This window comes from Eurosta solidaginis, chromosome 2 (assembly GCF_040869045.1).
Source record: "Eurosta solidaginis isolate ZX-2024a chromosome 2, ASM4086904v1, whole genome shotgun sequence".
NCBI classification, from domain to species: Eukaryota; Metazoa; Arthropoda; class Insecta; order Diptera; family Tephritidae; genus Eurosta; species Eurosta solidaginis.
Window position 1 is genome coordinate 117,572,861 of NC_090320.1, and position 22,824 is coordinate 117,595,684.

A 22,824-nucleotide genomic window follows, 5' to 3' on the forward strand; every position below is an offset into this window, starting at 1 on the left:
TGCATTGCTGCTGGCTGTGCTAGCGGGTCTGACCCTGACGCTGAGGGACTCTGCCAAATATCTATGAGTAATTTTGGATATGAAACTTTCCTGGAGGGAAAACGATCAGGACCGTGTGAAAAGAAGCAACGGTGGCACTGTACAGCTGTAGGGGAACTATTGTGCGAAGACTGGGACTACATATCACCGGATATTACCCTGTGGATCTACACTGTTGTGGTTAGACCAATCATTTTATACGAGGCAGTGGTCTGGTGGACGAGATTAGATACCAAATCAAACCTACGGGTAATCCAGAAAGTACAAAGAAGTGCTCCAATTTTCGTGGGGGGTGCTCTGCGCACCACTTCTGCGGAGGCGCTGGACACTGTTTTTAATGTGTTGTCAATAAATTTAATGGCCAAGCAATGTGCGGCCTTTTCTGCTCTGCGGCTGCGAGAGCTATCCGGATGGAGAGACAATATGGATGGCCATGCAGCCCTCCTTAAGTATCTGGATTCGCCTTCGTCGGACTATTGCGCTCCGACTATATATTTCAATATGAAGTGCGAGGTTATTATCCCGGATAGTGATAATTGGTTGAAAGAGCACATGGACCTGAGCGATAGGTTGCAGATATATACTGACGGCTCCAAACTTGATAATAAGGTGGGTAGCGGTGTCTTTGCGCCTCAAGGGGCATCTTTCCTCGGGCGCTACTTACAGGGGGGCGCCAAATGGTCGGAAAAGCAGAGTTTCCTGGACGGGACCATATTGTTTTATGCCGGCATCTGCAACGGAGATAAATTTTCACTGAGAGCTTTTCTTGGCAGAAATACGCTCGGAGTGCTTGCCAAACACTACCGAGGGGCGACCCCGCTTAAAAAAAATGGTTCTACTAATTGAAAAACCTTGTTTCCAAAAAAAATGTTGCCCGGGCGCAAGAAAACCTCACTACACCACTGGTGGAATCTGTCATTTAGCCTACCCAATCATTGCAGCGTCCTTCGGGCGGATGTGGTTTCTATAAATGAGGCCGTAGATCACCTGCACCAAAAGCACTTGGATCGGTCACATGTAAGTCCAGGATAGTAGAGAAGTGCCGCAAATCTCTTAACGAGATCGCTGAGCTAAGTTCCCTCAATCTGGTATGGGTGCCGGACACTCGGATATACCGCTCGCTACCTGTAAGCTCATGTGGCGTTACTGGGAAATGCCCCTCATTCTGAATGCATTTAACAATACAAAATACACATGCACTTATAGACCACACAAATAGCTAAATGTACCGACCCAAATATTTATGCATTCTCATCGGGAGTTCACCAATGGGTTATTAATGCTTGCACATGCATATTTGTGTACCCTTGTAAATTCGTCACATTGACCAACATACTTATCAATCAGTCACTCTGACCGACGTAATTGTCTGTCAATCATATTGACATCGAACATACATATGTAATAACGTGCCTAAAATAGGTCGTTCCAATATGCTGACATCGCATACTAGAAATGTTGTAAACATAGTTTGTAAGTATTAGTATCTGTAGATTAAGAATATTTTGTATAAAAAGGAAAGTAGTTTCCAAATAAAGAAGACTTATGACATTCAACGACTCAATATTGTTTCATTTACATGGCGATCCTGTCAGTGCGATCAGCAAGTTAGCAGAAAATTTGCCAAAATAAGCAAATATGCTACAAACGATCGCACTGGAGGAAGATACTGGCAGATCCTGCTAAAGATCTGAAAGGTCCTGCCCAGTTTAAAAGTATAAAGAAAATTTTTGTTTTGGAAGAAATCCTGCAAGGTTTTTTAAACTGATGGCCACACATAGGCGACAAAAGGAAAAGGAGCAATTACCTATTACTACATAATTATCGGAAGCTAGAGGCCATTAAATGGATCAACATACAATTGGATTATTATTACTAATATTTTACCATACTTCAACAAAACGGACTCCTTCAGCATAAGGAAGTGGAATATTGAACGGACTCTTTCAGCATAAGGAAGTGGAATATTGAACGAAAATTGTGACTGGTGGCATATGTTTACATTGAGAAAAGACTGGCAGCAAGCCGGACATAATAGTACAAGTATATTTATATTGTCACGGATATTAGCATCACTAAATTATCCCATCACTAAGGCGATGCTAAAGCCATGCCAAGCAGTATTTACGTTAATAATTAAATCAAGTATACACATATATAAGGCAGCCCAGAGAGATGTCACACACAGATGCATTTACTTATATGCCTATGTGCGCGCGGGAGACTGTAAACTACAAACATTCACATCAATAATTCAATCTTTATGTATCTACATAAACGAATAAATAATTGCGTCTACACATATGTACGTATACGAGCAGCGGAGCGGCAATGCACAAACACATGCATATATCTTATCTGAGTTGTCACAAGAGAGAGCAATAATTTGTGCACGTAGTTGTGGCTGGCGATTTTGTAGCCGAAAAAACTAGTAAGTTCTGGAAATCGAAGAGCCTAGAAGTATGCAGCGTAAACTATAAAAGCGGGGCAAGCAAGTAAGAAGTAATTCAGTTTGATTTGAGATTTGGATTAAGCGCTATCTAGCGAGCTATAGCAGTATTATTTTGAATAGTAGAGTTTCATTTGAGCTGTCAATCAGTTTGGTTATTAAGTAACTGTTCGTTGCAAAGTACAAGTGTTATTGTGAAGTACTTGAATAAAGGCCATTTTGCATTATTACATATTGGAGTTATTTATTCAACAGTTTAGCGATACGAACTTAGCGGAGGATTGCAAATAAGAGGATTTGCAAGTAAATTCGTTACAATTGGCGTCAGAAGTGGGATTGTTGAATAAATTCCAGAAGACAACAAGGATATGGCAAAGTTCAGTGAATTAAAGATCCAGCAACTGAAGAAGGAGTTGGAGAGCCGTGGATTGAATACAAGCGGCGTTAAACTCGAACTTCAGGCACGGCTACGAGAGGCAATGTCTTTCACCTTGATGGCGAGGAGACAACAAAAATTGAAGAGGAAAACGAAACATCGCAGACGGTTACCAGCACAGACTTGAACATGATTTTGGCTGCAATATCTGCTCAAACATCGACAGTGGCTTCTCAACTGGAATCGCAAAAGACAGATATAACATCTCAACTGTCATCTCAACTAGAAGAACAGAAAACGTATATGTCATCACAAATGGTATCACAAGAAACGCGTATTTCAGAAATGTCGACACAGATTACATCGAAGATTGAAGCACAAGAAACGCGTATTTGAGAAATGTCGTCGCAAATGTCATCTCAACTGGAAGAACAGAAGACATATATGGCATCGCAACTGGAAGAACAGAAGACATATATGATATCTCAGTTGGCTCAGCAGTTGAAAGCGCAAGAGGATCGCATATCATCGCAGTTGGAGGGTTTTAGTGAACGACAAGATAAAATGGAAGCTGAGATGGATGCTTTGAAAGATCGGATTCAGCAGTTACAATTAAATCGTCCAACAGTTTCAGCGAGTAATCCAAAGGTAAAAACACCATCCTTTGACGGTTCTGTTCCTTTCCAGGTCTTTAAGTTACAGTTTGAGAAGACCGCAGTAGTGAACAACTGGAATGTGGAAGATAAAGTTGCCGCACTCTTCGTAGCATTGAAAGGACCAGCTGCCGAAATCTTACAGACTATTCCAGAGTACGAACGGAACAGTTAAGACTCATTGATGGCTGCTGTAGAACGGCGATACGGAAGCGAACACAGGAAACAGATATTTCAAATAGAATTTCAAAACCGCTACCAAAAACAAATGAGACATTGCAGGAGTTTGCTTCAGATATTGAAAGATTGGCTCATCTTGCAAATGCGGACGCACTCGTGGAATACACTGAAAGGGTAAAAATCCAGAGTTTCATAAATGGCATACGGGACGTGGAAACGAAGCGAGCTACATACGCAAACCCAAAGCTGACATTTGCTGAAACGGTATCACATGCATTGACTCAGGAAACGGCCTCACTATTGAGTAAACCAGCATACAAAGCTCATCGTGTAGAAGTGGAAAGACCAGATTGGGTAGACACTATTTTGGAAGCACTGAAGGGATCACAACAGAAAAATGCCGGAGTTATTAAATGTTTCAAGTGCGGCAACCCAGGTCATATTGCATGACATTGCAGCAGCGGTCCCAATAGCTCCAACAATGTGGGTGGTCGTAAACGCAGAGCAGAAGGTGATGAGCAAATATCCAAGACCACTCAATCGTTAAACTAAATCGAGTCAGCCGCAAGGGGCGACAGCTGGCTCCCGCAATTGAATGCCCCATAATCTCTATCTCGCAGATTGGAAGAAGATCGAGCAATCTTACTGTTGGAGGACATGTGGACGGAAAGGAACGGTTACTGACTGTAGATACGGGTGCATCTCATTCCATCATTCGAGCGGATTTAGTCAACAAAAAGATAAGACCATTGCTTGGAGCAAGATTACGTACAGCCACGGGAGAGGACACCCAGGTAATTGGAGAAGTAGAATGTGAAGTCGCAATTGGGAACGTCACGGTAGTACACAATTTTATAGTTGCAGGTATTGTTGATGAAATCATAATTGGAGTGGACTTCTTAATCAACCAAGGCATCAGGATCGATATGCAAAGCAAGACGATGCGATATAAGAACATGGATGTGCCACTTAATTTCGGCTACGAGAGAGGCTACAGCAGTAAACGAGTGCTGGTGGAAGAGAGTCAGCAAATACCACCAAAATCAGAAGCAGTCATCTGGGCAAAGATTGATGGAGATTGTGAGACAAACAAATTGTGGGTTGTCGAAGCAGCAAATAAATCAGCACTGAACATACTTGTAGGAAAAACCCTGGCTATGACAAAACAAGATGGACGTATTCCGGTAAGAGTACTCAATGAGTTCAAGTCACCATTCAATTTGACCAAAGGAGCTATTTTGGGAAGATGCCAAGAGGCCGAAGTAGTTATTAACTGTGAACAGCTCCAGGAACACGTTTCATCTGGAAATACTGATCTTTCAAATGATATCACGGCATGGACGCATGGGCTAGAGGAAGCCTATCAGAGTAAGGCAAAACAACTGCTCATAAAATACGCGAACATATTTGACCAGGATGGTTCCAAACCAGGCCGCACCAATGTTGTGAAACATCAAATTGACACTGGAGATGCGAGGCCGATCCGTCAAGCTCCACGTAGTGTTCCACTGGCGAAGCGGGAAGTTGTGAGTCAAATCATACAAGAAATGAATGACAGCGGCGTCATCGAACCATCAGCTAGTCCATGGAGCTCACCGGTAGTACTTGTAAAGAAGAAGGATGGAAAAATGAGGTTTTGCGTGGACTACCGGAAGTTGAATGACGTTACGAAAAAGGATAGCTACCCGTTACCAAGAATTGACGACACTCTGGACTCGCTATCTGGTACGAAATGGTTTTCCACACTGGACTTGAAAAGCGGCTACTGGCAAGTTGAGGTGAAGGAGAAAGATAAAGAGAAAACAGCCTTCAGTGTCGGTGATGGTCTTTGGCAATTTACAGTGATGCCTTTTGGACTTTGTAATGCACCAGTTACTTTTGAGAGACTCATGGACCAGGTACTGAAAGGACTACATTGGAAAACATGCTTGGTGTACCTGGATGACATCATCGTATTGGGCAAGAGTTTTGATGAACATCTTAAGAACTTGGAGGAAGTTTTCCAGAGAATAGCTGGCGCTGGTCTGAAGTTAAGTCCCAAAAAGTGTACGCTGTTTAAAAAGGAAGTAAATTATTTGGGCCACAAGGTAACGACAGAAGGTGTCTGTACAGCGAATGAAAAGATAGAGGCAGTAAAGGATTGGCCAAGACCACATAATCTGCATGAATTGAGAAGTTTCCTTGGGCTGTGCACATATTACCGCCGATTTGTACAAAATTTTTCCAGCGTAGCCCATAGCCTCCATGAGCTTACAAGAAAAAATAAAGCTTTTGAATGGAAGAAGGAGCAAGAAGTGGCTTTCCAAACATTGAAGGAGCGTTTGTGCACTGCCCCAATGTTAGCATATCCGATTCCAGGAGCAACATTTATTCTAGATACAGATGCGAGTGGATATGCTATAGGAGGCGTTTTATCACAACTGGTCGATGGACAGGAGAAGGTAGTTGCATATTACAGCCGTTCGATTGGAAAACCAGAGAGGAACTACTGCGTTACGCGGAGAGAGCTGTTGGCATTGGTAGAGTGCGTTAAACATTTTCACAAATACCTCTACGGCCAGCGATTCCGTGTCAGGACAGATCACGCAGCTTTAAAATGGCTACTGCAATTCCGTAATTCGGAAGGACAATTGGCACGGTGGATCGAGCGACTACAAAGCTATGACTTTTCTATTGACCATCGAAAAGGTAGTACCCATGGAAATGCCGATGCAATGTCACGAAGACCATGTAGTTTGGAATGCAAGCACTGTTCAAAAGCCGAAGCTAAAGAAGACATTATAGATGTCCGGCTAATGACTATAACATGTACAGATGAATGGGACAAGGAACAGCTAAGAAAGTGCCAGCTAGAAGATGCAGATCTGTCACGTGTTATGCAAGGGCTCGAACGAAATGAAAGACCAAACAGAGAAGAGATGTCAGCAGAGAGTCCCATTGCGAAGTCATATTGGGCACAGTGGAACAGTTTAGAATTGATATCCGGTTGCCTTCATCGAGTATGGGAGAGTGAGGATGGTAAATACAAGAATAAACTGATAGTTGTTCCCAGAAAGAGGATTCCTGATGTGCTCAGCGAGCTGCATAATGGTCCAAGCGGAGGTCATCTTGGAATCACGAAGACGCTCGAGAAGATTAAACAGAGATTCTATTGGGTTGGTTGCCGTCAGTCGGTCACTGAGTGGATTGCGAACTGCGAGGTTTGCAGCAGAGCGAAAGGGCCCAGAACACGAAGTCATGGCCAGATGAAGCAATATAACTCAGGTGCGCCATTTGAAAGGATCGCTATGGATGTCGCCGGTCCATTTCCTACTAGCAACGGCGGAAACAAATATGTACTGGTAGTTATGGATTATCTCAGCAAATGGCCAGAGGTATACCCAATCCCAAATCAAGAAACGGAAACGGTAGCAGCAGTGTTTATAAACAATTGGGTTGCAAGGTATGGTGTACCAATGGAGTTACATTCTGACCAAGGCAGGAATTTCGAATCAGCTGTATTCCAGGAAATGTGTAAGTCATTGGGCATTCGAAAAACACAGACAACTGCATTGCATCCTCAATCCGATGGTATGGTAGAACGATTCAATAGAACATTGGAGGAGCACTTAAGGAAAGTAGTGGACAAGTACCATAAAGAATGGGATACCCGCATACCATTATTCTTGATGGCTTGCCGATCAGCAGTGCATGAGACAACGGGCCAAACCCCTGCAAAAGTAATTTTTGGCAATGACCTTAGACTGCCAGCTGATTTGAAGTTTGGGATAGATGCCAATGCGGAGAGAAATGTCAGGAAATCCACTAGTGATTTGGAAGAAGGGCTAAGAGAAATACATGATCTGATAAGGCAACGAACAAAGATTATGAGTGACAAGATGAAAGCCAGATATGATAAAGCAATTAATTCAGAAGGTTTTCAGGAAGGAGATTTGGTGCTGTTATACAACCCACAACGTAAAAAAGGTTTGTCCCCGAAATTGCAGTGTAATTGGGAAGGCCCATACAAAGTTGTAAAACGGATCAACGATGTAGTGTACCGCATACAAACCATCGGTAAACCACGAACCAAAATGAAGGTGGTCCATTTGGAAAGGCTAGCAACGTTTAGATCGAGAGATTTGTCTGATCGGGACGATCAGACTTAGGTGGAGGGCAGTGTCACGGATATTAGCATCACTAAATTATCCCATCACTAAGGCGATGCTAAGGCCATGCCAAGCAGTATTTACGTTAATAATTAAATCAAGTATACACATATATAAGGCAGCCCAGAGAGATGTCACACACAGATGCATTTACTTATATGCCTATGTGCGCGCGGGAGACTGTAAACTACAAACATTCACATCAATAATTCAATCTTTATGTATCTACATAAACGAATAAATAATTGCGTCTACACATATGTACGTATACGAGCAGCGGAGCGGCAATGCACAAACACATGCATATATCTTATCTGAGTTGTCACACGAGAGAGCAATAATTTGTGCACGTAGTTGTGGCTGGCGATTTTGTAGCCGAAACAACTAGTAAGTTCTGGAAATCGAAGAGCCTAGAAGTATGCAGCGTAAACTATAAAAGCGGGGCAAGCAAGTAAGAAGTAATTCAGTTTGATTTGAACTTTGGATTAAGCGCTATCTAGCGAGCTATAGCAGTATTATTTTGAATAGTAGAGTTTCATTTGAGCTGTCAATCAGTTTGGTTATTAAGTAAGCTGTTCGTTGCAAAGTACAAGTGTTATTGTGAAGTACTTGAATAAAGGCCATTTTGCATTATTACATATTGGAGTTATTTATTCAACAGTTTAGCGATACGAACTTAGCGGAGGATTGCAAATAAGAGGATTTGCAAGTAAATTCGTTACAATATATTAGGACAAATTTGGCGGCCTTATGGACGCTTAACCAAGAGCAGACAAAATTTCTGCTTGGGAATTTTAGGCTAGAAAATTGTTTTTAATTCCTTCATATTTCATGTGTTGGATTGTGAGAGAAATTGAAAAAAAAATTTCCTTTTAAATAACTGATAGAAAATATGTAAAGAAAATTTAAATGTTTAAATTAACTAATTAAATCTGCTAACATTTGTTAAAATTAAGGACTCTCAAATCAAAAAAGGTTACAGCTATTTATTAGCTGTGCAGGAAATTACGACGGATGCATATAACAATTCAATCCCATTGTTTATAAAGTGAATAAATTTGTGACTACTCGTTTCTAACTCTTTCTTTTATTTCTTTTTGTTTGCGTGCGATCGCGCCCCACGACCGGGTGCCAACGTCCCCCCGCAAAACAATGGTCCTTCGAATGCTCTTTCATAACAGAAAGACTAAAAAAGCGAATAAACCTTCCATCCAAACGTCTGCATGTGCAAGTGTCAGGAATAAATAATACACCATCTGAACAGGAAAAGGAATCATGTCTGATTACGTTAGGTTCGCTTACAGACCCCTAAGTGAGCATCGATACAGTGGTCATAGTCCTGCCTCAATTAACACTTGCCAAGTTAGCGCAACGAGTCGACAAGCGTTTCCTGATCTGATTCTGGCGGATAAGAGGTTCTTCATTAATGAACCAGTCGACCTCATACTTGGAGGCGACATTTATCCCCAGATAATACTGAACGGTATAAGGAAGAACGTTCTAAATACGCTTCTCGCCCAAGAAACCGTTTTCGGTTGGATTCTAACTGGTCGTGCAGAAGTACCTCACCCAACTAATAAACGGGTATCCTTTTTTAACGAAATTAGCCTAGACAAGTAACTAACTGCTTTCTGGGAACTTGAAAACGTACCTAAGAAAAGAGCACTTAACGAAGATAATGCCTATTGCGAGGAACTTTTCAGAGCTACAACAGAAAGAAACTCCGATGGCAAATATATTGTCGCCCTTCCATTTAAACAGGATTTTCCTAACAACATCTCCTTGGGGCCCTCTCTCAACGGCGTCTGCTCCCAATTCTACCGGAATGAGACGCGCCTAGCCAAGATACCGGCCCTAGAGACAGAGTACAATTGGGTACTAGCGGAATATGAGACATTGGGACATATGTCGAAAGTTCCAAAAATTATACCACCCCACGTGACCGATTGCTACTTCTTACCCCATCATGCGGTTATAAAAGAAGAAAGCACCACGACAAAAATTCGTCTGGTGTTCAACGCTTCGTGTCCCACAGCCAATGGCAAAAGCCTAAAGGACGTACTTTATACAGGCCCAGTGCTTCAAGCCGACTTAACGATTCTACTCCTTCGATGGAGATTCTTTAAATATGTTTTTAATAGCGACATCGAAAAGATGTACCGGCAGATATGAGTAAAGCCAAACCAAACACAATTCCAAAGAATAATTTTTCGTAACAACCCAAGTGACCCTATCAGCGTCTACGAATTAAAAGCAGTCACCTTTGGAGCCAATTGTGCTCCTTATCTGGCGATAAGGACACTGCACCAACTAGCAGATGAGGTTGAAACTTCATCACCAATTGCCGCAGATATTTTACGGACAGGTATGTACGTCGATGACGTTCTTGCCGGGGGGCATAGCATCGATTCCACACTCAAAGCTCGCAATGAAATCACAGATGCTTTACAGTCCGCAGGTTTTTCCATTCGCAAATGGACGTCAAATTGCTCAAGAATACTGAAAGGAATACCCAAACCTCATCTGCTCAACGAAGGCTTCTTGGAATTCAAGGAGGCGAGTACAGTCAAGACCCTAGGCATTCGATGGAACGCGCATGCGGATTATTTTTACTTCGCCGCAAAACCAATTGAAAATCGGGATATGCTAACGAAAAGGGCAATCCTTTCCGCAATCGCTAAACTCTCTATCCTCTAGGTTGGCTCGCCCCAGTCGTCATTGTTGCCAAAATTATTATGCAAAACATTTGGCTAGAAGGGACTGACTGGGACGAACCAGTGTCGGCAGGAACCCTAGACCGATACCCTGATTTTATGCAGGAGTACCCCGCCATTAACCGGATTCGTATACCTCGGTGGGTGCACTTCACCCCAACCAACGATATAGAAATTCACGGCTTCTGTGACGCGTCCGAAAAAGCCTACGCGGCTACGGTTTGCGTGCGAGCTAAGATCAACGATAGTATCTACGTTAGTCTACTTATGGCAAAAACTTTGGAAACTGTGATGGAGAACCTGAACTTAGGCACATTCAACATGCACCTATGGACAGATTCGACCATCGTCCTAGCATGGATTCGAAAACCCCCGTGTTCCTGGTCAACATTTGTAGCTCACAGGGACACAAAAATCGTGGAGAAGGTAGGAACGAAAGCATGGCATCATGTCGAGTCCGCATCAAATTTAGCGGACTTAGCCCGCAGAGGACTTCCAGCCACGGATCTAGTCGACAACTCTTTGGGGTGGCAGGGACCTTCTTGGCTGCAGGAAGGCAAAGCGAAATGGCCATCTCAAGGCGAACAGGAGTACCACACAAACATCGAAGAAAAACGAGTACAAGTGCATGCAGCAACAAACATCAACAACAGCGAGGATATTCTGGATCGGTTTTCCGATCTATCAAGAGCATTGCTGGTAATCTCCTACATTATAAGATTCTCGAATAGAACACATCCAAAAACTAAAGCGTCCTTTAAAGCAGAGTCTCACCAGATCTCGCCCGTGCGAAATCTAAGTTACGACTGGCCGTCTCATAAGGATATCCCAAACTCGCTACTATGCCGAGGAAATGAACGCTCTGAGAACTAGGAAACCCATCGCGGACAAAAGCGAGATCCTCTCTCTAGACCCCTTTATCGACGAAAATAATGTTCTTCGGGTGGGGGGTCGTCTCAACGCATCCAGGGACGTTCTCGTCGACGAGCGCCACCCGATAATCCTCCCTTACGCCTGCCGACTCACCCGTCTCCTAGTCCAGTTTGTCCACACCATTTCTATACATGGCGGAAATCAACTAATGCTGCGGCTCTTACGCACGCAGTATTGGATACCTCGGGTCAAAAACATGATCCGATCCATCATTCACAACTGCAAGGCCTCTACGCTATTCCGCAAGCGTTCCCCGACGCAACTCATGGGAATTCTCCCTGCGGAACGCACTACCTTTTCTCGGGCATTTACCAACACCGGGGTGGATTTCGCCGTACCGTTTGACATCAAGTCTTACAGCGGACGAGGATGTCGCATGTCTAAGGGTTAGGTCTGCCTATTTGTCTGTTTTGCGACTAAGGCGATCCACTTAGAGGCGACTAGCGACTTCAGCGCCGCCGCGTTTCTAGCAGCGTTTAGTCGGTTTGTCGCCAGACGAGGATGACCGAAAACCTTTATTCCGACAACGGGACGAACTTTGTCGGTGCGTCGAGGGCTCTGCGCTCAGAGTTCAAGGCATTCCTCGTTGATGCGCGCGACCAAACCCTCTCTAAATATGCCCACCAAACCCTGGCATGGCATTTCATACCAGCAGCTGCTCCTCATATGGGTGGGCTGTGGGAAGCGGGAGTCAAGAGTTTCAAAACTCATTTCAAAAAGATCGCATCGGATCATAAATTTACTCTCGAGGAGTTTAGCACCCTCCTGTGTAGAATTGAATCCTGTCTCAACTCCCGACCCCTAAGGCCATCTTCAAATGACCCGGCCAACTTGGAGCCACTTACCCCCGGACACTTCCTAGTCGGGGGCCATCTACTAGCGCCACCCGAGATTGACGTCAGCGAGTATCGCGCGTCACTCGTCAATCAATGGGAGAAACTTAAGGCGCTGCATCAAACCTTCTGCAAACGGTGGAAAACTGAGTATCTCACCGAATTGCAGAAGCGCGTTAAGTGGAAGCATCCACAATCAAACCTCACACAGGGGGACCTAGTCGTCATTAAGGAGGATAATCTGCCCCCTAACGAATGGAGACTGGGTCGGATAGCCAATCTTCACTATGGCCCCGATAACCGAGTTCGAGTCGTCGAACTGGATACGGCAAGGGCACAAACCACCTGACCAATCACGAAATTGGTCCTACTACCACACTCCAGTGAGGGTGAGGAAGATCTGTAACTTCCACCCGTCCAACAACCCGCTTAACCCAGCTCTCGTTCACCCCGAACGAGGCCAACAAACCGCTTAACCCCGCTCTCGTTCACCTCGAACGAGGCCAACAAAACCCTGCCACAGATCTACTATCTGCCACAGAACATAAACGCCCTCGGCCAACAGAATTTAGTAGTAGAAATACAAAGCGATCAGTTAACAAATATCTGACAAGTACTGAACTGCATGATTGCTTAGAACCGTTCTTTGATTTCTGATGCCATGATCTATTAGTGTGGATGAACACAAGTAATCTCACGAAAAGTACGGACACCTATGCACCTCCGAAACATACACTAATTTAACATACATCGCTCCACGTCAAAACTCGACTATTAAATCGATTCGCGTAAAAATGTCATTAGTAAACAATGGATATGCCATAACGAAATGCACTCATTGAGCACATTCGGACCTCGTGAGGAGGTATCAGACGAACGTGTTCCGAATATTCTACATTAGCGATTTATCTGCAACACCACGATGAATACATAAACGGGAAAGAGCTTTCCGAAATATCAGAATAAAAAGGTACATACTCCCTGTGTAATAGGACCGCACAAGTCAAGGTCGAGGCCGGAATATAACGACTTAAGCCATATTATTTTATTTTCTGCTGCTGACTAGAGTATCACCCCATGTCGGCTGCTAGTTCGAAATCATCCTATATCGAAAAAAAAAAGAAATTCCCATTTCAGGATTTTTCCCCAAAACCACTCTATGTCAGAATTACGTTGAAAAATGCCTTATCTCAGAATGATTTTCAAGAGGGTTGGGTCATGTACATTTCATATTATTGGTTTATTGATATTATTGTCACATACATTCGCATGACTTGCGCCATGGCGACTCACACTATTAGTTATTGGGTTCTTTGTACTATCAACTACCTAACAACCTACATATAATATTTGCTCTTATCATCGAAGCATCTACTTTCCTATCTATACATACCATGGTACTATGGCAAATCGAAATGCAGAGCTTAACAACAAAAAGTTACTCTATCGCCCCTGGCGTTTTCTTTTAGGAGCGGCAAGCCATTATATTCACGAAAATATATCCATACAAACATAACACAATAAATCTATTACAAACACAAATGAGACATTTAAAGGGACTTACAAGCAACAGAACGCATATATCGTAATACCGGCCGGTTAACCTCTCCTCAGGCTGAAAGCGTGCAATACTGAAGCTCGTTTGGTACGCTCCTCCATCTCAAAAGCAGGTGAGGCTCCGTTCATGATGCTGCTGCACTGCCTCATCAACCTACATGAAAACAAATATTCAATTATCATCTAGCACTGTAAGGAAATGGGGAATTACTTACTGGTCTTAGCCCATGCATTAGCTCCCTCGTTGCCCTCTAATTGGCTAAGTCAACCTCCCACTGATATGCTGGTGGCAAGCTGTAGCAACGTAGACCCCACGATTGTCCCTCTCCTTTCTATCGACTGCTAGTGGTATTTGCTTGTTTTTACTATTACCTCCGTTGTTATTGTTGGCGTTGCTGGCATGTATCTTTAGAGAATGAGTGTAATTACTGCTGCCAGGTGTTTTCATTAGCCGTTGTTGTTGCTGCTGCCCCCCACTTGAGTGGCCAAATCTTGTTCCAGCCCCTGGTCAAAGGATGCACTTAGCGTTTTACTGACGCAACTCTTTACGGCGTCTGGATACAAACGCGGGAATATCTGACGTACATTTTTCTTTTCAGTGAGTGGAAGATGTCGCGGTTGGAACATTGGCTGTGGCGGAGAACTGCTTTGTGATACGGTAAAAAGTCGGGCCTGTTCGCCGTCCTTAGACTTCTGACCGTGCAGCTGTTGTGACAATTCTTTTTCTGGGCTTTTAAGTTTCTCCATTGTCTATTCGGCTTGTTGCCATTGCTGATGTTTATTTGCCACATTATGTGGCAGAGACTCAATACGTTTTCGAAGCCGATTTCAATTTCACCATATACTTTTGATTTATATTCTAAATTATTGAATTGATGCAGCAACGTTGTATTCTCTGCATTGGCATCGGTCAATTACTCTTCCTTAACAGCCAATCGTGCTTGAAACGCATCGATTAGTGCTTGCAAACCCGATTGTTCTGCCAGGTTGACACCAGCCAATTGCTGAAGCAGTCCATATTTTTGGCCTGCAAATTAGCTACTTGATTTTGTTTTTCGCTCAATTCAGCAAAACGCGCCGCTGCCAAGTCGAATTCGTGACGCGCTTGCGCCAAATCGGCTTTGACAGATTCGTGTGCATTTTGTAAATTATGCAGTTCTATTTACGTTCGGCATTTTCAACTTCTAATACGTTTTCCTTCCCAAGTTCATAGATACGACTATTTGAAATCTGTTCGAGCTCTTCGCGTTGCTGTTCGAATAGGCTAACTTGTTGTTCCAATTCTTCGGTGGCTTGAATGCTAGCATTCAACAGGCAAGTTAAGTAATTCATACACTTATCCTTCCTTGTGTGCTGACTCGCTTTGTATGCGTTGTAGTTGTGCAAACATATCCTGTGTACCAGCTTGTTGCTCAAGCAAAAGTGTTGACTGAAATTGTTTACGCTCTTGTGCGAATTTTTCCTTAAGTACCTGCATTTCTTTCAGATTGAAGTTTTTCAGCATATAACTTGACAGTAGCATTTAATTGGGCGCGTTCGGTATTGATTTCTGTGCGCAATTCACGTAATTTGGCTTGAATTTCCATTAAAGCTACCTGCTGTTCGACCAAGGCCTTTTCTTTCTCCTCCAGTTGACGCTTCAACTTCTGACACATGTCATCGGACCATTCAGAGAGTGTTGCTGGCGTATTTTGCTGTTTATTTAATAGATAATCGATCAGGATTTGTATTTCGGAGCGATTAAGTTCAGCAGGACGAAAGAAATTCAATTGTATCCGATTAGAAAAGTGTATCTAATGCTTTCCTTTCACTTTGGATTGAATTGATTTGTCACAGGCACTGCTGTTTACGCTACTGCGACCGTTGACGTGAACGAATAGTTAGTGGTTAATCTGATTTTTTTGTGGTGATTAAAGATTTTGTTTCCTCGATACTTGGGGATATTAGAATAATCTCTCCGTACATCTATCACAAATCATGCATACAAAGGCGGATTCCTCAAATACATATAAATATAGGAATCGGTGAACTGCGATGAGCAAGGGCCGGCAACAGATGAAAGGTGAGACCAAAAGTGCGTTACCACCTATCGAAAACGTACAAGTAAATACAAGAGCTCTGTTATAAATATGTTATTACAGATTTAAATACCCATTGATGCCGGGCGAAGGGGGTGGTATCCAGGGAAACACATAGGATAATATTTTAATTGTTAACGATTGCAATGCGGATATTTATTCGGCCAAACATGATGGACGATACTTGTAGGTCGCACGTTTACTGCGCCCAATATGGGAAAAACGTTGTGTTGAAGCGAATTTGTATAGTACATTAACTCAGGCTGACTGTACACTGATACTTGAGGATTTATTTCCGCTCATGGATGCTTACATTGTAAATGCTTGTTAGGGTATGACACGCGCTGCTGCCTATTCCACACCTACAACAAGTTTATCAAATGGTTTTAGTGATGTACTGCCGGCTAACACTCAGTTGATAGCTCAGCACCCACGTAATGCTGCAGTACAAGCACAAAATGAAGAGAAACAATCAATAAACACATCATATCAATTGGTAAAATATGGTTGTGAAATAATCGCGCTATGTAAAATATTAGGTGAACATCCGTTTCATTTTATGGCCACTGAATTACCAAAGGATGAACAGACAACATGGAGTTTTACAAAAAAGGATTACAAAATATATGTCAGCAATTTTCTTCGGCTGGTTTCGGAGAAGGTGGTATTGAGCTAGCAACGACGGGTGCAGCAAAAATCCAGAGGCAAGTGGTATACGCTATTTCAATAACGCGTGAACCACCATCAGCGCCCTTGTCATCGACCTGGAACAACACTCCGCCAACACCTATTTTGGAAGCGCCGCATTGGATTACAAACTCTTTGGAAAAATCGGGTTGGGCCAAGACAGGCGCGGAACTCAAGGCTACTTTAAGTTTTTCAAAGGCCTCTATAGATTCAGCGGTAAGTTTGAAGGGACCTGATGACTTACGGAGGCAGTTGGTCAAGGGACCTGCCAAGTCAGCAAAATTGGTAATAAATGCCCTGTATAATGCGCACAAACCTACGCACCTGTCGAGGGGATTTAGGGATCGGAAAGTTTTGCATCGCTTCTATTTTTCCTGGATCCACTTTCAAGCACCCGCTGCCTATCAAGTACCCTAAATATCGAATTTCCTTCTGACAAAATTTACTTTTGTTTACGTTTATTGTCAGACCTGCGTCGGTCAAACACTTTGCCACTTCCGCCAGCAACTTCAGATGGTCCTCAAAGTTCGTACTGCATACCACCAGGTCGTCCAGGTAGACGAAGACATTCTCCCGCAGACGCGAGGGGATTTCCTTGTCCATCAGCCTACTCATAGTCTGCGGTCCATTGCACAGACAAAAGGGCATTGCCGTGAAGTGGTACAGAGGCCTCCCCGGAACCGCGAATGCTGTTTTTTCCTCGGAGGACTCCGTCAATTTGATCTGGAAGAACGCGTCCTTCAGACCAACGCCACTAATAAGGTGCGTATCTTTCAGTCTGCTCAATAAGCCGTTAATATGAGGCAGGGGGTATGAGTCTTTCTTAGTTACCGCGTTGACCTTCCTGGAATCTATGCACAACCTAACTTTACCTGGTTTCCGGACCAGTACCACAGGACTACATCACGGAGAGTTCGATTCTTCTATAACTCCTAAATCGAGTAGCCTGTCTATTTCGCTAAAAGCTTCGGTGGCGAAAGAGGGAAATGTTTGCTTTTTATAGCAACAGCATCACCGGTATCAATGTGATGCTCCACTAACTGCGTTTGCCCCAGACCTAACTTTTCGAATGAAGGAAACGCTTCTATGACCTTCTGTAAATTTCTTCTCCGGGTTGGTGACAAATCATGGAGATTAAGTTCTTCGTCCTTTTCCTTGCTAACCTCTAGGCACTCTACACTTGGGAATATTTCGGGAGCTAACGCAAATGCTCTCCAAAAATCCACCCCGAAATAAGCTTCTTGGAGAAGTGAAGGAACAAGGTAAAAACCAATAACCTTTATGGTGTTCTTGAAGGTGACCGGTAAAGATATCGAGCCTAAGATTTGTTGCTTGTTGTCACCCGCAGTGTATATGAATGCATGAAATGTTTGATAATTGAAGCCGTTATCTTTTAGAACTTCTTCACAATTCTTCCCAAGGATGGAGACGCTGTCTCCCGAGTCCAACAACCCTACAATAAAACTATCTTTTATTTTTGCCTTTACGAGAGGCCTTTCATCCTCTGTAAGCATTAATGTAATGGTTTGCAGCAATCTACGCTCCTGTAATCTCCGGTGATATCTTTTCCTGCACCTCAAAATATTTTCTGATACCGGTTGTTTTTCAAAAATTGCATGTCTTATTTGTTCATACCTATGTTCCCTTTCTTCTAGATTATGTGGAGAATGCATCTGGCAAGCGACATCCCTATGCTGACGTTGCAGAATTCTGGTCGGTTCGCCCATCGCGGATGAGGACGGTTGACTATCGGATTCAGAACTATTGGAATTATCCGTACTGTCCGGGAAAGTTACTATTACATTTGGGTATTCTTTCGCCAGGGTACTACTACACCTCGGAAGCTCATCACCTACCTGCAACCCGGTACCTGCGAGAGACCCACCCTCTGGTTCAGCGCACGGGACGACGCCTCGAGCACTGGCTGGTATGGGGGCTATGACACCGAACGTGGTTCCCCCTTCTCGCTCGGGTACTGGTTTCCCTGCCTGCGATGGTCCCTAGGGCATTTTGGCATAACTACTCCCCTATGGCCGCATTTAAAACAAAACGGAATTCTAATAGGTTCCTCACAGTAAATATAGGAATGCCCCATAGCCTGACAATTCCAGCACTGGATTCCTGAATAGTCCGGTTTCCTGTGGCGTCGATACTCCAACACCTCTATCTGTGGGTCAGCTTCGCAGTCCTCGCCTTCCATCCTCATGTTCGGGGTTATCGTGCAGGCATCGTTCACGTGACGTCCTGGGTAAGTGGTTCCCAATAGCTTGCTTTCCTTCAGCACTTGTTCTCCTCTGCGTGATACATCATGTAGATCATGAAGGGTTCTCACTTCCGCGTTGAAGAGCATCAGCTTAAGGCTACTGTTGACGTTCCTTTTTATGATGTCAATCAGTAAGACCTCTGACATGGACTGTCTTAAGCGCGCGTTCAAGGAGATTATGTCCGTGTGGAACACATCATAGCACTCACTTAGCTTCTGCTTACGCATGGAGATCTCCATTATGATCTCGTGGTCACTTTTTAGAGTACCGAACTCTCTCTTTAAGGAATAGCACAAAAAGGCATATGTCACGTTTGGTTTTGTTTTGTAAACAACCAGTACCACTCTTCGGCCCGCCCAGAAAGGAATAGGTGGAAACTAGCCATTATTTGGTCGTCAGTGCATTGTGTACGTTCACACAGGGTGTTTAGCTTAAACAGCAAATCCGCCACGCTTCCAGTACCGATGAACGATATTTTCCACTCCTGGGGTTTTACTACTATGCTGTTCGGAGCAGGGTTCATCGGGGTTACTACCGTTGGAAGTGGATTATGTTCCGTTCTAGTCGCGTTTCTGTTCAAATTCATGGTTTGTGGAGCAGAAACGAGAGCTACGTTGAGCTGGTCCATGTTGTTTCGAATCGTCCCCATCTCCCTCCGCATTTCTTCCTGCGAGGTCCGGAAAAGCTTGTGTAACACTTCCACCCACGAGTCTCCACGAGGAGCTTCGGTAGGGATCCCTGGGTTGTGCGCCCTATCGCTTGCAGCTTCTCCAAAATTTCCATGTTTTAGTGGTACAGCACTAGCTCCGTCCAGTGCGTATGTCGACACATTGGTCATTGGCCCCGATATAGTATGCGCGTTCATCAGGGGTGCGTTCAGATTACTGGTGCTTCCCGGTCTATCCATTTTTTTGTGTTGGTCATTTAGGTCCGAGCCTGCATTCTTCCCCGCGGGATCTCAATATTGGCTACCTACTGGCGTATGCATCACCCGGGGACGCTTAGCCTTCGAAAAAGCCCCACTATTATTGTTACGCACTTTTATTAAACAAAAGAAAATCTCAAAATAATTCAATAAAATTGAATAATTTCATCAAAATTGCTGGTATGTATAAATATGCAAAAGGCTCAAAAGAAATAAAAAGCAATATTAGATGTTTACGTTAACTACCGCATGCAAAACTAATAATACCAGAAAAAATTTAAATTTAAGTTCCTTTCTTCTCTGTTCCTAATATCTTCCTAATTATTTAGTTAAATTTAGTTATTGGTATGACCCCGTCCATTTGCTATTCATTTATAATTGGCCTTTTGTTTTGTAAATAATTCATGAGGTTTTATCTCATTTTATTTTATTGATTTATTTGTATTTATTTATGTATTAATTGTCTTTAGGTATTTATTGTTTTATTTATTTACTGTATATATTTACTTTACTTTAATTGATTTGAAGGTAGTTTTATTTTAATTTGATTTAATCTTATTTTATTTTATTTCATTTTCGTTATTTCATTTGTATACGCGCAAATAATTTTCTTTGTTATTTCCTTATTCCCTAATTTTAAGTTTATATATTTCGCCTCCTTTTTTTGTTTTGCTTATTAATTAAAAATTGCCTCTTTATTTAAATTCATTCTCCCTTTGTTTTTGTTCCTATCTAGTTAAGTAAGGGTAGTCTTAATTAAAATTATCTTTACCCTTAGTTTTATTTAATATAGTCACACCTGCCTTATTTTAATCTATTTTAAACTTAAGTTTCTATTTTTTTACCCTCCTTTCGTTTTAAATTCATTAATTTAAATAATTTTGCTTTTTCTCGTTTCCGATCTATCTGCAACTTTAGTTTCCTAATTTACGATTATTTAATTAGGTTGTGTTCAATTAAGTTAAGTACATTTTTCTCTTTTTTCTTAACTTCTGAGCTTTCTAATTTTAAAATTTCATTTTCAGTTTATTATTATTATTTTTGTTTTGGAACGAACTCACCCAAGTCAGGCTGCAGGCCATTGGTGTTGCTCGCCGTTGTCGTTGCAGGTGGTGTTGCAGCAGGCCTACGTTCGGCGGCCCTGCTCTTGTTGTTGTTAAAGCTGGTGGTGTTGCAGCAGGCCCATGTTCAGCGGCCCTTCTGTTGTTGTTGTTAAATCTGGTGTTGTTGCAGCAGGCCTATGTTCGGCGGCCCTTCTGTTGTTGTTGTTCAAGCTGGTGTTGCAACAGGCCTATGTTTAGCGGCCCTGCTGTTGTTGTTGTTCAAGCTGGTGTTGCAGCAGGTATATGTTTGGCGGCCCTGCTGGTTTTGTTGTAGCTGGTGCGGTTGCAGCAGGCCTATATTCGGCGGTCCTGCTGTTATTGTTGTTGGCGTTGTATCATATGCTGCTGCGTATGGAGTTTTTGGTGTACCTGGGGTTTCAGGTGTCGCTGGTCGACTGCTTGAAGTGTTATTATTATTATTATTGCTGCTATTATTACTACCACAACCACCAACTACTGTGGGCAATATCGCCTTATCGGTAATAAAACGTGTTAAATGCGCTGTTAGAAAAAATTCAAGCGCCCCACCAAGCGTGCGTACATGTTCCTCAATACGTTTAGCTAATTGATGATCGCATATATCCAAATAGAATTGAAATGGCACAATGGTTGTTTTTTACATTTAATTACTTTGACAGTAGCATGTCGTTGTGTGGACAATGATTTGTGCCACTGTGATTGCCACCAACGCTGCTGCTGCTGTTTCGGTTAGTTCAACAGGTGCTGCTGCTGCTGTTGGTATTGTAATTGTTGTTGCACTTGTCTACGATCGTATTGCTTGTTGTTGCCGTTGTTACTGCTGCTGACGTTGTATTTCACGTCTTTGTGTTTGTTGTTGACTGCTGCTGTGGTTGCTAATTTTTTGTCTTGAATTTGCTTTTGTAAGTTTCCGAAAGAAAAGACGCTGCCTACAGGGCTACGTTAAAAGCGAGCGCGACAAGAGGAGTGTGTGAACGCTATCGTGAGTTGAAAAGGGAAGCGAGACGCCTTTTCAGGAAGAAAAAAGCAGAAGCAGAAAGGCGTGAGTGCGAGGAGCTTGAGCTGCTAGCCACCAGGAATAACGCCCGAAAATTCTACCAAAAAATACGGCGACAGACGGAAGGTTTTAAGACCGGGCAAACTCCTGTAGGAATGAAAACGGCGACCTTGTAACTGATGTCCAGAGAGTGCTTAGATTATGGAGGGAACACTTCTCTGCTCTCCTAAATGGAGGCAGCAATTCACCGCGCAGAGATGAAGAACCCGATCCCGCAATCGATGATGATGGAATATATGTCCCCCCGCCCGATTATGACGAAGTTAGAATAGCAATAACCAGATTGAAAAACAACAAGGCCGTGGGCGCTGATGGATTGCCTGCAGAGATATTCAAGTTCGGCGGCGAGGAGTTGGTAAGGCGCATGCAGCAGCTTCTTAGCAAAATATGGGCGGACGAAAGCATGCCCGACAGTTGCAATCTAAGTGTTCTTTGCCCAGTCCACAAGAAGGGGGATACTGCAAAATGCACCAACTATCGTGGAATCAGCCTTCTTAATATCGCATATAAGGTCCTTTCAAGTGTATTGTGCGAAAGATTGAAGCCCACCGTGAACCGGCTGATTGGACCTTATCAGTGCGGCTGCAGACCTGGTGAATCTACCATCGACCAGATTTTCACAATGCGCCAAATCTTGGAAAAAACCCGTGAAAAGAGAATCGACACACATCACCTCTTCGTCGACTTTAAAGCCGCCTTCGACAGCACGAAAAGGAGCTGCCCATATGCCGCTATGTCTGAATTTGGTTTCCCCGCAAAACTTATACGGCTGTGCAAAATGAAGTTGAGCAACACCATCAGCTCAGTCAGAATTGGGAAGGACCTCTCCGAGCCGTTCGAAACTAAACG

General features: G+C 43.2%; 1 pseudogene; it reads right to left on the reverse strand.

Annotated features, from left to right (window-relative positions):
• Nucleotides 1-14,213: 14,213 nt before the first annotated feature.
• LOC137241622 (ribosome-binding protein 1-like) lies at nt 14,214-16,214 on the reverse strand (annotated as a pseudogene).
• Nucleotides 16,215-22,824: the final 6,610 nt, after the last annotated feature.